Below are 14,528 nucleotides of genomic sequence, written 5' to 3'. Positions count from 1 at the left end.
ACAGTGGAGCGGATCTTTGGAAGAAGTCGGACATGATATATTTCACAAAAATTGTAAGATTTTACGATTATTTTGTCAAAATTTTAATTTTAAGGGGTGCTTTTCACAGAAATTTTTACAATAAAACCAATGAAACTGCTTTTGAAACATTCACATTTCATATTAATGAAAATATATGCTTTTAAAGTGTTTAAATCATGCTCGACCTCTTCTACTGACGCGATCCACTGTGCGTCGTTCGAATCAGTGTTCGAAACTCATCTTTGAGTTTTAGGAGCCAAAAGGCGCAACAATCCCGATTTGTAGGCGCCATTGAAGATTTTTTAACATAAGCTATCTAACCTAATCTATAACCTAACCTAACCTAACAGAATTAGTAAGTACCTGTAACTTGGGGAAGACAAAAGCACAAAGGATGAAATCGTAAAGAATAAAAATAGCTTTCACTTGTAGTGCTGAAAATTTCCAATAATCACCTGATATGAAACTTCAGATTTTTAGGGGGCAATTTTTAGGGCCGACGTTGGTGCAGAGCCTTCATTCTTTAGGAGCCATAGCCGATTTTTTAGGCGCATTTGGCGCGTTGGCGCCTGTGAGTTTCAAACACTGGTTCGAATCATTCATAGAATCGCAAAATTTCCACTTAAAATCACCTCGCACGGCCCGCGCGATGGCGTCAAAACCCGACAAGCAAAGATGAATCCCCGGATTATGATATTAGGTGTGCATAATAAAAATCACACGCTCTTTGATCTTCTGCAACTCCGCTCGCGGCAATTATTCGAGGCATGAAATAAAGCTGTGTAAGAGTCTGTACCCGAAGTCGTAATGGGATTTTAAACCAACAGAACGAGACTTATCACTCGACGTTTGCGGGAGCGAGATGAATCATTTAGTCGGGATTAATGTCGTGATGTAATTGCGTGCCGTAAAGAAGTCACCGTTGACGCACGACGCGAAATTTGTGTGGACCTCGGAGCGAGTCTACAATGTGTTGATGCTTTCATGAAATTATTTTGGCGGTTCGCTGACCGAGCACGAGAGAGGAAAAGTGGGGTAACTTGTGGACGAACTACACATCAGTAAGAAAAATAAGAGCGAATCTTTTAGTTTTTTTACATATCAGTATTCAGATTACTCAAAAGTAACCCATAGTGTCCTGTGCCTCCTAGGCGCAAGCGCCTCAGGAGCAGCTCAATGAAATTTCAATAAATGAACTCCTAGGGGAAAACAAAAAGAGGCTCGATGTAATTTCTATCGAGTACGACGGAAGCAAATGATATCTCCAAAATGTACTCATTAATGTGAGAATAGAAACGAGAATGAACATTTGATGCAGGCAGTTAAGACTCTCAAGTCTCAGGGCTACTTTCTTCACTCGCCCTTTCATACTCCTCGCTGAAAATCAGAGCATCCGTATTCATAACCATACCGAAGAATGCATTTCTGACAAAAGCCAGCCCTACGAGCCTCCCCAGGCTGAAATTACGGCCAGATAATACGAGCGTAACATTCCTGTTCCCGTATCGGAGCAGAAGTGTTCCTTTAGGAGTAGCTACGTGCCGATGCAGAATCCAGCACCCTGGGACACACAACCACCAAATGTGGAAAGTCTACAGCAGACGGAAATGAGAAAAATACGAGATTTGGCGGAGTGGCCGGGGAGGGGGAGGGAAGTGGGGTCATTGAGAAGACTAGGTCAACAGCTTCAGCGGACATTAATGTCTGATATAATGGCGGAAACAGCCCAGAGAGAACCGTGCGGGCACTGACTCATTCAAGTTGGCTGACTCAGAGGCAGCGCTGCCGGCCCCACAAACAAATCCACGAACTTGCGACGTTTTAAAAAAAGCCTGGGTCCATTTCAGTGGAAAAAAGCACCCTCTGTTAAATTAACAAATACTAAACGTCTAAGTCCCATGGAGGATTTGAACTACAAGGCGCTTAGAGACTCGATGAGAAAGCTACCTACTCTTGAGGCATTGTTTTACAAAGTCAGGAATATCTTTTTTCGACCTCAAAATTTTGACTGGAGAAGCATAGCGTTTAGTGAGAGGAACCGTACCGAGAAAAATTGTCTGTATAAAATCGATAGGAATTTTTGTTAAATACGCCGCATAAGAAATTTCTCGTTGGGACACCAGGAGATTTCCTCGTTTCGAACGGTGTACTTGTAATTTGAAAGAAACATTCGGTCGCTTTAAATAGATTTTGGGTTGACTCAACGGGGAATTCTTGTCACGGTATATTCAACAGGAACATTTCTCTCAGTGCGAGTGACATGTGAATGAAAAAATTAGCTAAGGATGACATAACGATAGATATATCGTAAAGCACGCCGCGCCACTGCTTTGTTAGTTGTTTGTCCGGCCATTACCGTATCAAGCACACGTGAAAGGAGTAGAACTGGAAAAACTTGATAAAAATGCTGTGTTTGTTCAGGAATTCATTTTTATAAATATAAAATGAGAGATTCCTCAGGTACGAATCTAGAAAGGCAACCTTGATTTCAGAAATGGTCTCATCTCAGCATATATTATCTAATCGGTAAATTAGATTTATCACGAATACAGACTATTAAATTATTTAAAGCCTTAGTGCGGAAAGGGTTACCTATTTTACTTTAACGACCAATAAAATCAAGTATAATGATTCGAGTTCATTTTTAATGGAGGGTCGCTGTTTTTATTACCTTAAAAGAGATAGCTCTGCTGAGGTCGGCTCGGTGTTTTTTATTCACCTGTCTTGTAATTGCGGTGTTTAAAATCTAATTTTTCTATTTATCTCTTTTCTCAACCCTCGCTTACTCAAATCTGAGGCTTTTCACACACTTGTGCGAAAGATATCGCGAAAAATTAGTAATTAGTCTGTCATTTCTACCTTTAATTGAATATGGTCAAATTCCAAGAATTTTTACTATGTTTGAAAATCTGTGTATGTCCGTCCACAGTTAAGTAGAAGCCTTAGATTAGGAGAGAACAACAAAAACAACAAAAAACCAAAAGAATGAAAAATATTTGAAACAATCAGGCAAAGTGGTGGCATTATTAATGAAATACAAAACAAAACGAGAGAGTAAGAATGGATATCATTTCATATTACCGGAGGAACAGTCAAGAATAGTCTAGATACCTGATCAAACATATCATTGATAAAGCTGTTAAAGAGATTGGTTGAAGCTTATAAGTGCCTGGTTTTCCTAATTCGCCTTCAAAACTTCGGGTAGGCAGAATAACGACCGGAAGGTCAAAATAGTTACATACTCTATGTTTTGCAGTTGACCAGAGAAATGTAGCATTGTACCTGGTGAAATTTTCTTTTTTTGTAGAAGAAGAGTCGGGGGAGTGTGCAATCACCTCTTTAGGTATGGAAAAACTAGTCCCAGAGTCTAAGTTTGATGGATTTAACCTTGATGGATCTGAGTTTGAAATTCGCGTCAAATTTTGAATATTTTTAATCCTGAATACAAGTAAACATTTTTGTAAAAAGTTCGAGTAAAAAAATTTCAAAATTTTGGTTGAGAAATCGGGACCTTCGCAGGTTAGTGGGTTTGTATCCCTGTCGACTGTTATAGAATAAATCTGTGAGCAAAGGTCCTTGAGGGCAGAGCAGTCACGCGTTAGACGGCGAGGGGTGAGAAATTGCAGAAGTTGCAAGTGGGCAAGTTTGGTGTCGAAGTTATCTTAATATTTTTGACAGAAATACTAGACACAACCATCAGGACAAGATTTTACGACCAACTCAACTCACCCGTTGCACTGTCAACGGAAATTTCCGTGTTGCATACAGTCACCAGAAATGCAAAATCATTGGCAACATTTCAAGAAAATTCGAATTTTCAACAATGTTGCCTTTTTCATAAACTCGGGGTGTGCAGAGGTGGCTAAATTAGAGTCACAATGAGTTATGAGAGTTGTGTTTCCCGTGAAAACTCTGACTAATGCTTGAAATAATATATTTGGATGTTCTTTAACGCGAATGCCAAATCTCCGTCAAATTCATTCAACTTCAAGGTAACCTGGTGGAATTTGTCTCCAATCGAGCGAGGAACGACAACCGTGCGTATCACCTGCTGTGAAAAGTGGCGTCAAATTGGCGCGACGGGATTCGTAAATACCAGTCCTGCCAAACTGTACAGAAACTGCTACTTAGTCGCGACAATAGTCATTGTTGCCACTCCTTCGGCGTTTTCCGACTGAAAGCCAAAACCAAATCTTCACTGTCCGAGGTATTAGAATCATATAATCCACGGTGGCGCGGCGGTAGCTTGATGTACCTAATTCGCAATATTTTGAAGTTCTGCATCTTATGCGTTGCGTTTGATATCACTACTGTATGTTAAGGACAAATAGAGCCCCTCGTGGGCCTTGCTACCTAAGTGTGTCACTTCTGTGAGGAATAATTGACTTACAGTTCGACCCAAAACAACTTCCAATCACTGGAAAAAAAACACATTGGATCTTGAGTTCAGACTCTTAAAAACATCGACAAGAAAAAATACTCTTGATTCAATTGGATTTTTGCTTAAATCAAGATCCAAGCTTCTTAATCTGAGCGGATTTTCTTTTGATTTAAGCTTAAATCTGATTGAATCAAGAATATTTTTTACTTGTAAATGTTTTCAAGATCTGGACTCTAGAGCCAATGTGTTTTTTCCAGCGAAAAATGGAAAACTAAGCGATGTTCAGGAGAAGAGAAAATCGGCTTACTTATGAAACCGCTCGATTAATTATTGTCTTTCACAGATGTGTGATTCATACGAATTTAAAGGTGTCCCAAATCGAGTGGCATGAACTTGAAGGATCGTTTTTTGGACCGGAATGAGACTATTTTAGTCCATGAATTTTTTTCTTTTGAGACCTTTTAAAAGAAAATGTGGTCCCTCAAGTCTTCTCCAGAAATGTATTTTTGAAAATTATAGCAACAAATATCTAAAAAAAATTACATACAATTTTGGAACGAGGGTCCTTTTGTGCGCTTTATCCGTTTTTAGTGATGAAATAGTAAAAAAAACGGAAAAAATAGTGGGGCTAAGGACCCTCCTCTAAGAGTATAATTCTCCTTAAAATGGCTCAAACGAAAAAATGTCATAGAACAAAATAGTCTGATTCCGATCTAAAGGATCGATCCCTCAAGTTTCTGCCACTCAATTTGGGACGCAATGTATGAATTTCGTAACACTCTGGTGACCTCGACTCATTCTATACTTGGACGTATTTCTAGCAAACGGACCTAAGTGCCATAGGGTGAGGAAGGTAGAGGGGGGCTTGGATTGGCGGCGGAATCGGGCGTCCGGCTCGTTCCGTCCTATACTCGCAATGCTTTTCCATGGCGCTTAGGTCTGTTTGACAGATCGCGCTATCCGGGATTCTAAATTCCTCAAAAGGAACTCAAATTGGCGCTTAGTTCCGTTTGATAGAAATACGTCCACTTCTCACTTTAGAATAAGAAAATTGGCACTCCAGGAAACCAGTCGAGGAAAATTTTACCGGGGATAGGAAATGGATGGACGACACGTGCGGTTTGAATTTTCCAACAATTTGACAACTGAGGCTTATTACCTTGAGACCTCCGCACACAGAGAGGTATGCCTATTTATACTTGCCGCTGCGACTGTATTGAATGTCTTGGACAGGAAGGGCGGAAAGTCTTAAATACCACCCATAGCATCTTTGCTGCTTCGGAAAAATAAACCTTGGGGAGAATATCGGCTAATCTGTGGCCAACTACTGTCACGGTACTGAGAATACTTAGGTAAGTTGCGTCAAAGTCTGTCTGTCCGTTCGTTAGTCCTCGATTAATTGCATCTGTTGGCTCGCGTTAATTTTCTTTGATTCGAGACGTATCAGTTCCAGACGAATTGGATGTCAGGAAGTAGAAGAAAATCTCTGATGAGGGAGTTTAAAAAACAAAAAAAAAACAGAGTTGCCCCATATAGCCTTTAAATTTTCTGAATTTTCATAAAGGTTTCCTTTTTGTACATGTGATACTAATATACAAAATCATAATGAAACCGGAAATATGGTTATGATAGGGCAAAGTTACTAAAAACGAACGACTAAAATAAAAGAACACAGTATTTTTTTTGCAGTCCTCGATGGGCAGTCCCTCAGGACAGTATAAAAATTAAATTGGTTCAAATGTGCCTCGATTACAGAAATGTGAAGTATAACTGGCTTTTAGTATGTAGGATCATGAGTAATAAATCTTCAGATTTGAGAGAGACCTGATCGATTGATTAATTCCCCGAGTTGTCCTTATTTCCAGGGTTCTCCAGAGCAATTCCAATCCCTGAATTTTCCCAATTCCACGTTTTTCCAGACGTGGCAACCCTGGAAAATGCATGTCTACTAAAACACCATAATCGATTTTTAACGATTTTTTAAAAGCCACTTTGGAACCAAAGAGTATCAAGGATGATGGCATTAAGTGAAAAAATTGCGATATCTGTTAGTGTAACTTGTCTCAATGTATACTTTTGCGCACCGGTCCTCTGTTTTCGTGAATGCAATTGTAAAATCGTCTAGTCCAAGAGTGCAGATAAAAAAGCAAAAACTAGGAAGTGATCATGGTTTCCTCCTTCTTTTGACCCTCACCACTTCCCTCGATCAGAAAATGCCATTTGCTTATACTTTCAATAAATATTACACGTGCTCAACAAGAAACCTGTGTTTGGTATCCCCCCTTTTTTTTCTAAATGTGAAAACTGTCATTACGAAATCTTCGATTAACGTCAATTTTTATGGCTCCAAAAATGAATAGGGGTTTCCTGATGAATACCCTTTAAAATTCGAGCGAAAAAAGAAAGGGGTCGCGGGGGAAAATGGGAAGAATGGTGGCACTTTTTAATTGGGCGAAGAGGGGTCCGACGAAGAGAAACAATAAGTTAACGTATCGGAGGCGGTCAGAGCAGGGGTTGAGGTGGTGGTGGGGGGATGAGGGGGCAATTTGGCGCGCTGTGGCTGTCATTTCACGGGCAGGAACTTGTGCTGAAAACATGCAATTTCGGATGAATTATTATCGATGGCTAATTAGCGACAACGGCTGGCAGAGCTGTCAAATTGTTGGCCAAATTTTGGATTTTCTATTGTAAAAAGTCTGAAACTAATAAATCTCTGGCAGCGCTGGTCACAAACCCAAATGCTGAGTTGTATCAGGGGCCTGCACATTGTTGTCAGTGCTATTTAATTAGAGGTATAACAATCGGGACTCAAATGTTTTATGAGTTTAAATGTCTTCAAAAAATTACACGACCTAAACGGGAAATACCACGAACCGCAATATGCCTGTCAAAATTTCTTAGTGAACGGACTTTCGTCTTAACCATTTTTAGTCATCGAGGATAACTAAGGTTTTGAGGTATTTTGGCCCCCAACTATATTTTCCCCTTAGGCTCGGGAAAATACCTTACATGAGGCTATTTTTGAATGATTTTTGTTTCATTTCTCTCGTTATTTTAAATGGAATCGAACCATGGTTTGGCTCAATTTACATCGAATAGTCTTGTTTCTGTAGATAAAACATTTAAAATCAGCAGATAATGTTTTATCCTTACGTAAAATTCCTAAAATTTTAACATTCCCCAGTTTTTTTTTCCTTTTTTCGCGGCTTCGAACAAAATAAAAAGTTAATTATTCAATTTTATTTTCTCCTCCTAAGTCCTAAGATGCCCATTCAAGGAAATGGTAATTCAATGTTTCTTGAATTCTCTTCGTCCTGAGATCCGTACTATCCTCACTGTCGCACAATGGATCGAAGCAACCAGAGAGGTCGGACTTGAAATTTTTGACTAAAACTTCCAAATATGATGTTAATTTCGTCAAATTTTAAATTTCAAGGGGTGCCCCTAGAAGAAAATTTCCAAAGAAAACCAGTAGAACCACTTTTAATACGTCAAAGTTTTTTTGTAAACGGAGTTATGCGCCTTTAAAATTTCCAAATTTTGTCCGATCTCTCCCATCGACTCGATCCACTGTGTATGGGTATAGATTCTGTTATGCCCTCAAGCTTAGCTCAAAAGCTCAATGAATTTAAGGGAGATTTGGCAACCTAGGGGAGCGATCGTTAAGAGGCGCCCAGAATCGCTTCGGCCTGTCGATAGCATCACTCTGTAATAATTAATAACCTTTTTTGCTTGAGTTTTAAGTCCAAGAGTGATCCCTCAGAAAATACAATGAGCTGCATATTATGATGCGAAGAGCGTCAATTCATTGGAGACTTCCTCACCGAATCTGGAGAAGGTTTGAAAGTGTCTTATGATAGGTACTAAGGGAAAATATTGCCTCCAACTAAAAAAAAAAGTGCGGTTTATTTCGTATTGCTCACTCCTCGTCTTTTTCTTTCTCGACTTCCCTTTCTCTCCCTCCATCTTTAATATTTAATTTTCCTCTTCGGGTAATCTGTTGCATCCCCCGTAAGCGTTTTTTTTTCGCTACATGTAGTTTATTTATTTATCTCATTCTAGAAAGAAAACAAATTATCGTTTTTGTTTAAAATTTGCTTGGATATTTTGTACAGAAGAGAGTAAAACACTTAAATTTGTGCGTATGAATCCCAAACACTATCTTCTATTTTTCATCCTCTGAGATAATAATTAAATATAGGCCAAAATGGATTCAACTTTGGAAATCGAAAAACACGCGTTGTTTTACTTTCACCACCGTAATGATTTTTGAAACACTCAGTATGTTGTACGCTAGAGGAACATTGCCTCCCTAAAATCTGGGAGTGACTTAAGGTTGTTATTTTTATACACTCGTATTATTGGTCATAGAAACTTGATTTGAAAAACTGAGTTGGCATGAGAATCATCAAGTTGAGGTTTGCATAATAAACTGCGATGCGAGATTTGTAGGAAATAAAGGACACACATATTTGAAAGGGGAACTATTGCAGCGCCAAGGAGAACGTATTCTGGCCTACTTAAGAAATTGAAGGCAAAATAGTAGCCGTGCTTAAAGCCGGTATCCCCTTCTTGTCAATGGAGAATTTGCAGGTGTCTGAAATTTGATGAATTTCTTGTTTAAGTGGAAACTGCTAAGTGAACTGAACGCAAGGATACTCTTGGTTCATGAATTGAGCAATTATTGAACGAGATATGAAAAAATAACCGTATCTGCTAAAACATGTAAGTTTCAATGGGAAATACTGGCAGATGACGTCACTAGGCGGTGCATTTTCTCTTTTTTGAATCTATTTTTATACTAACTCTCATACACTGGAAAAAAAACACATTGGATCTAGAGTCCAGACTCTTAAAAACATCGACAAGAAAAAATACTCTTGATTCAATCGGATTTTTGCTTAAATCAAGAACCAAGCCTCTTAATTTGAGCGGATTTTTTCCTTTTGATTGAAGCAAAAATCTGATTGAATCAAGAAAATTTTTCTTGTTAATATTTTCAAGAGTCTGGACTCTAGATCCAATGTTTTTTTTCCAGTATATGAGAAAATTTTTTTAAAAAATACTGCGAAATCAGCTATTTAAGCACTTTCAGATGAGGCAATAAAAATGTACGTGCAAATTCTCCATTCTACTCCAACTGCATTTTAACAGAGAAAAACGCCGCTACCTCATTCCTGAATGAGTTGAACCGAACTCATTCGTCGAAGCAATACTACAGAATTACAACTCCACTTTTAATAGCGCGCGGATTATCTGTGACAGTCAGAAGTCAGGTCTCGAGCACTTGGTATTCGTTAGCAAGTTCCACTTCTGCAATGATCCCCTATTCCCCCTCACCCTCAGAGATTGGGACGAAAACAGAATGGTTGACATTTCTTGAGGCTCCGGTCTAGATCACCATGCCAAGTCTAAAAGCCACGTCCCCCGCACCTCCCCTTTCGAGGGGCTTTAATTTAAGCAGTTCATCGTGGTGTGCAGTCTATCGAAATCGAACCAATGAACTACAAACGATTGACACACCTTCTTGCGTCTGTGAAATGGAGAGTTGAGTTGGAAAAACGTCTCGATGACACTTCAGCTATCTTTACGGAGACTGTGATTTTTATGGTGGATTCTACAATGCAAACTTGAATTGGACCGCGTTTAACAGAGAGGAACCAAGCCACATCAGCTAATGCCAAATTTGTCTGGGCAATTCCATTTTTTACAATAGAACGTTTTTGCGGATTCTTCTGAAAATGTTAAAGAATTAGCTTTGCACTATGGAGAAAATTCACTGAAATTTGCGAGAAAATCTGCACAACCGTTTTCATGTAAAAAATTAAATTGCTCGACTAAAATTGGCAATAGCTGATGTGGCTTGGTTCCTTTCTGTTTAACGCGGTCCAATTATTCTTATTTCTTTATTTATTTGTTTATTTTCAAAATTACGATCAATACATACTTGGGACTACAATCAACTGAACCGCATTCAGCAGAAAGGAACCAAGCCGCATCAGCTATTGCCAAATTTAATTAGATAATTTAATTTTTTTCGTGAAACCGGTTGTGCGGATTTCTGTGGAAATTTTCTGTGAATTTTCTGCATGGTGAGAAGCAAATGCCTCGAAAGTTTCAAAGAAATCGACATAAATAAACGTCCTCTTGTAAAAAATTGAATCGACCGATTAAATTTGACAATAGCTGATGTGACTTGGTTCCTTTCTGCTAAATGCGGTCCAAATTAGACGTATTTCTGGCAAAGAGAACTAGAGACGTGTTGGAAAGATGGGGTGTGCTCGTGGTGAACTACATAAGAAACAATTTAAAAGTGGACGTGATTACTTTAGTGGACATAGAAAAGCGGGATTTTATATTAAATCAAACGGAACTAAGCTCATGAGCCGTTGGCATGTAACAAGATCGTTGTGGACAGGGCTGAAAGGTTAATGCAGCATCGTTAAACTCGTTAGGCCCGGTCGTCGCCGCTGACGTCACTAGCGCTTTAAAATCCCCATTCATTCTTACGGCTAGAGAATTAACAAGCACACCGCTCCTTCACCACCTGTCTCTCGTTCCGTTTTAGCAGAAATAGTCCAATGAACTAAGGGATTATACTATTTGTTGGATGATTTTGCCATTTCCCATAAATTTTGATAGTACTGCAATAGTTGGGTTAGTAACCTATAATTTATTGGGGCTCGACCACAATTTTAAGCTCCCTAGTCGAGTTGGGTCTCAACCCGGTTGTATATATGTATCGTTTGGGCGAGTCGCCCAAGCGATTGCCAACCCTCAACCCCTATCCCTTTTCTCCGTGAGAAAACTTCGGTTACAAGAGCCGAATTTCGGTTCTTTTAACAAGAACCAAAGTTTTCGATTTGGACTTTATCCAAAGTCTTCGATCATAGAAACAAAAGTCTCTTCCTGAGAAGCAACGTCCTCGATTAAGAATATGGATAATAAAATCTACGGATATCGCAACTGTGAGTCGGTTCCGGAAAAAAGTTGACTGGAAAATGTTCGCGTTCGATTTGAACAAAATTTTTCCCCTCCTGTGATCCTTTGATTTAGAAACTAAGATGCATCATTGATTCACCGCATACAAATGGTAAAATTAATCAAAAACGTACCTAAATGTTACTTTCCCCACCTTCACTTTTTTCCAGACAAAAAGGGCCAGTTACAACAGTCTCAAGTTCTCATGAGGGATTTTCCACGCCAAGATGGAAAGCACAGCGATTTTAAAGAATCACATGCTGCTTCGTTTTACGTTGAAAAAAAAAATAAAAGTGATGGGAGACTCACATGCACATCTCTGAAATAACATGGATATTAGTAGTTTTTGTCTAGTTACGAGTCGTATGCTGTCCAGGAAAAATATCAAATATAATAGCATAATGTATACATCCAAGAGAACTCTCTTCCAAAGTCATATTATGATATATAGAGTCCCTTTATACCCAGAGTTACGACATCTCACTTTTGGTTGGGCTGAAAGTGGCCTAAAAAAATTCCAATTCTCATTAGTTCTCGCTCATGGAGTCACAAATGAGTGCATCAAGATGGCGGTACCTCGAATGTGAACAAAAGTAATGAAAATATAACTAAATTGTGGTTTATCAAGGGTGAATGGTTATTTTCATCGCGCCAACATTAAAATTGATTATGAAATTATCCAATAATCAATCTAATTTGATTTTATTGCAATTCTTTGGTTAGGTTTTGATCAGTTTCGTTGATGTTGTTGTTTTTGGATGACAGATATCGCAGGATTCCTTATCCTTATCCCTCAATATCGTTCGTCTGGGTGCACACTTTTGTGACACCACTTTTATGATAGAAACATTATAAAATTTTCCATAAAACTTAATTAGTCCTCAACCTCAAACTAATCAGAGAAAAATTTTTCGGAGAACCCTCGTTCTTATGAAATACACATGCTAGAGTAACACGTGAGTTCTGGCAAAAAGAGTCAGAGAACGCGGCCCGAAATACACGTGAGATTCAGGCGGAAGTGCACGCTAACTAGGCCATACAAACAACCTAATTCACCACTCTTGAGCCGCATAGAGTTGGATGAACTGGCGCACAGTGAATCGAGTCAAATAGAGAGGTCGGACATGAAAGTTTTGACTAAAACTGCAAATTTCGATATTTATTTCGTCACATTTTAAATTTCAATGAGTGTTTCTAGAGGAAAATTTCATGAAGAAACCACCACTGGAACCACTTTAGCCCCTCAAAGCTTTGTATAAACGGAGCTATAAGCTTTTAAAGTTTCAAAATTCTGTCCGCCCTCTCCTCTTGACTCGCTCCGCTGTGCGGCGAACGAATTCCTAGGAGTAACACACATACTATATCGTATCTGAGTCCAATGACCAGCCCGGTATCTTATACAAGGGAAACAACACTCAGTTACAACCAAACCAAGGTGTTTTCCACCTTTGCGTTATTCAAAATGCACGTGGAACAACCTATACGTTTGGCTATCCGTCTCTATTATTATTGGAAAAAACTTCCAACAAATTTCGTCTTTGCTGCCGACACAAAAACATGCGTTTTAACCGAGATGTAGATTTAAGATACATCCAATCTAATCTATGTCGAGGTATAAATTGCAGATTTCACCAAGATTTCACAGATTTCACGCAGATTTCACATACCTGAACTATGATCTACAGACAATAATTCTTAACAAGCGCAATTTTTTTACGGTTGAAATTAGCAGATGGGCAAAAATTAATGTGATGTGCACAAATGGTAGGTCCAATACTGATAGAGCTAGGTCCTTTTAAAAAACATGACGATGGACGTCATCTCCCGTAACAGCTCTGCCATGCTAAGGAAGAACGCCGTATGAACATTCGAGAGTTGCCAAATTTCCTTCGATAAAATGTTCATTTCTGGGGAAGATTATGAATATTTTCCCTTGAAATTTTCAGGATTTTTTGGTGGAATCGTGAAGAAATTTATCTGTAAATTGGAAGAAAAATATGCATTAGTTTAACAGGAAATTCGTGTATCAAAGGAAATTTGAAAAACGCCGGATGGTTCATACGGCATTCTTCCTCAGTGCGGCGGAGTTGTTCCTGGCACCTTACTGATGATGAGCTTGGAGAAACGGTTGGAAATGTGAGCATTTATGATTGATGAATCCAAGGTGGAAGAAACCATTGCACACACTTGTACTATTTCAGTGCTTGACGTCTTACACTGTGCCTCAGGGTTTAACTAAGAGGCGTGATGTTTGGACAAGTCTGGGTATCATTCCTTCCTTCTTTGTAAATTTTAACGACCAAAACACGATTCCAGGTCCGGTGGAAGTGACCTATCGACCAATCTGATGGGATGTTGGTACGAGGAAATTATAACTATGAAACATGCACAGCTATGCTGCCATGCTAAGGAAGAATGCCGTATGAACATTTGAGATTTGCCAGATTTCCTTCGATAAAATGTTCATTTTTGAGGAAAGTTATGGATATTTTTCCTTGAAATTTTCAGGCGCTTAAAATGAAATGGCGAACAAAATTATTTGAAAAATTGGAAGGAAGATATTGATAGGTTTACCAAGAAATTCGTGTTTTATCGAAGGACATTTGGACCGCGTTAAGCAGAAAGGAACCAAGCCACATTAGCTATTGCCAACTTTACATGACCAATTTAATTTTGTACAAGAGAATGTTTGTATAGATCCCTTTGAAAATTTTAAGGAATTTGCTTCGTACTATGCAAGAAATTCACTGGAATTCGCACAAAAATCCACACAACCGCTTTCATGTAAAAAATGCAATTGTCTAACTAAATTTGGCAATGGCCGACGTGGCTTGGTTCCTTTCTGTTCAATGCGGTCCATTTGGCAACGCCTGAAGGTTCATACGGCGTTTTTCCTAACCACGGCAGTATGATGCACTCGTATGATGTACGAAGAAAGTTGGTGCCGAAGCCTCTGCGAGGAACTTACCAAAAGAGGGGGAAACCAGGCTAGCCGGAGGGGGAGGGAGCACACAACACAACACACCACAAAAACACCGAGGGGCCGGAAAACACCGGGGAAACACCGGGGAAAACACCGGGCTCGACGCCGAGAACTGCCGCCGGGGTACCACGAAAAATGGAGAAATTCAAATGAAGAGAAGAG

General features: G+C 39.2%; 1 protein-coding gene across 1 annotated transcript in view; it reads right to left on the bottom strand.

The window, feature by feature from the left end:
- Positions 1 to 14,528, bottom strand: part of Obsc (Obscurin) — a 252,766-nt gene extending 238,238 nt beyond the window's left edge. The window contains exon 1 of the mRNA XM_019050687.2: positions 14,352 to 14,528. The gene's annotated coding sequence lies outside the window, so the exon portion shown is untranslated. The remainder of the gene's footprint in view (positions 1 to 14,351) is intronic.

This window comes from Bemisia tabaci, chromosome 6 (assembly GCF_918797505.1).
Source record: "Bemisia tabaci chromosome 6, PGI_BMITA_v3".
In the NCBI taxonomy this organism is placed as follows: domain Eukaryota; kingdom Metazoa; phylum Arthropoda; class Insecta; order Hemiptera; family Aleyrodidae; genus Bemisia; species Bemisia tabaci.
This window is presented reverse-complemented; position numbering and strand designations above follow the sequence as displayed.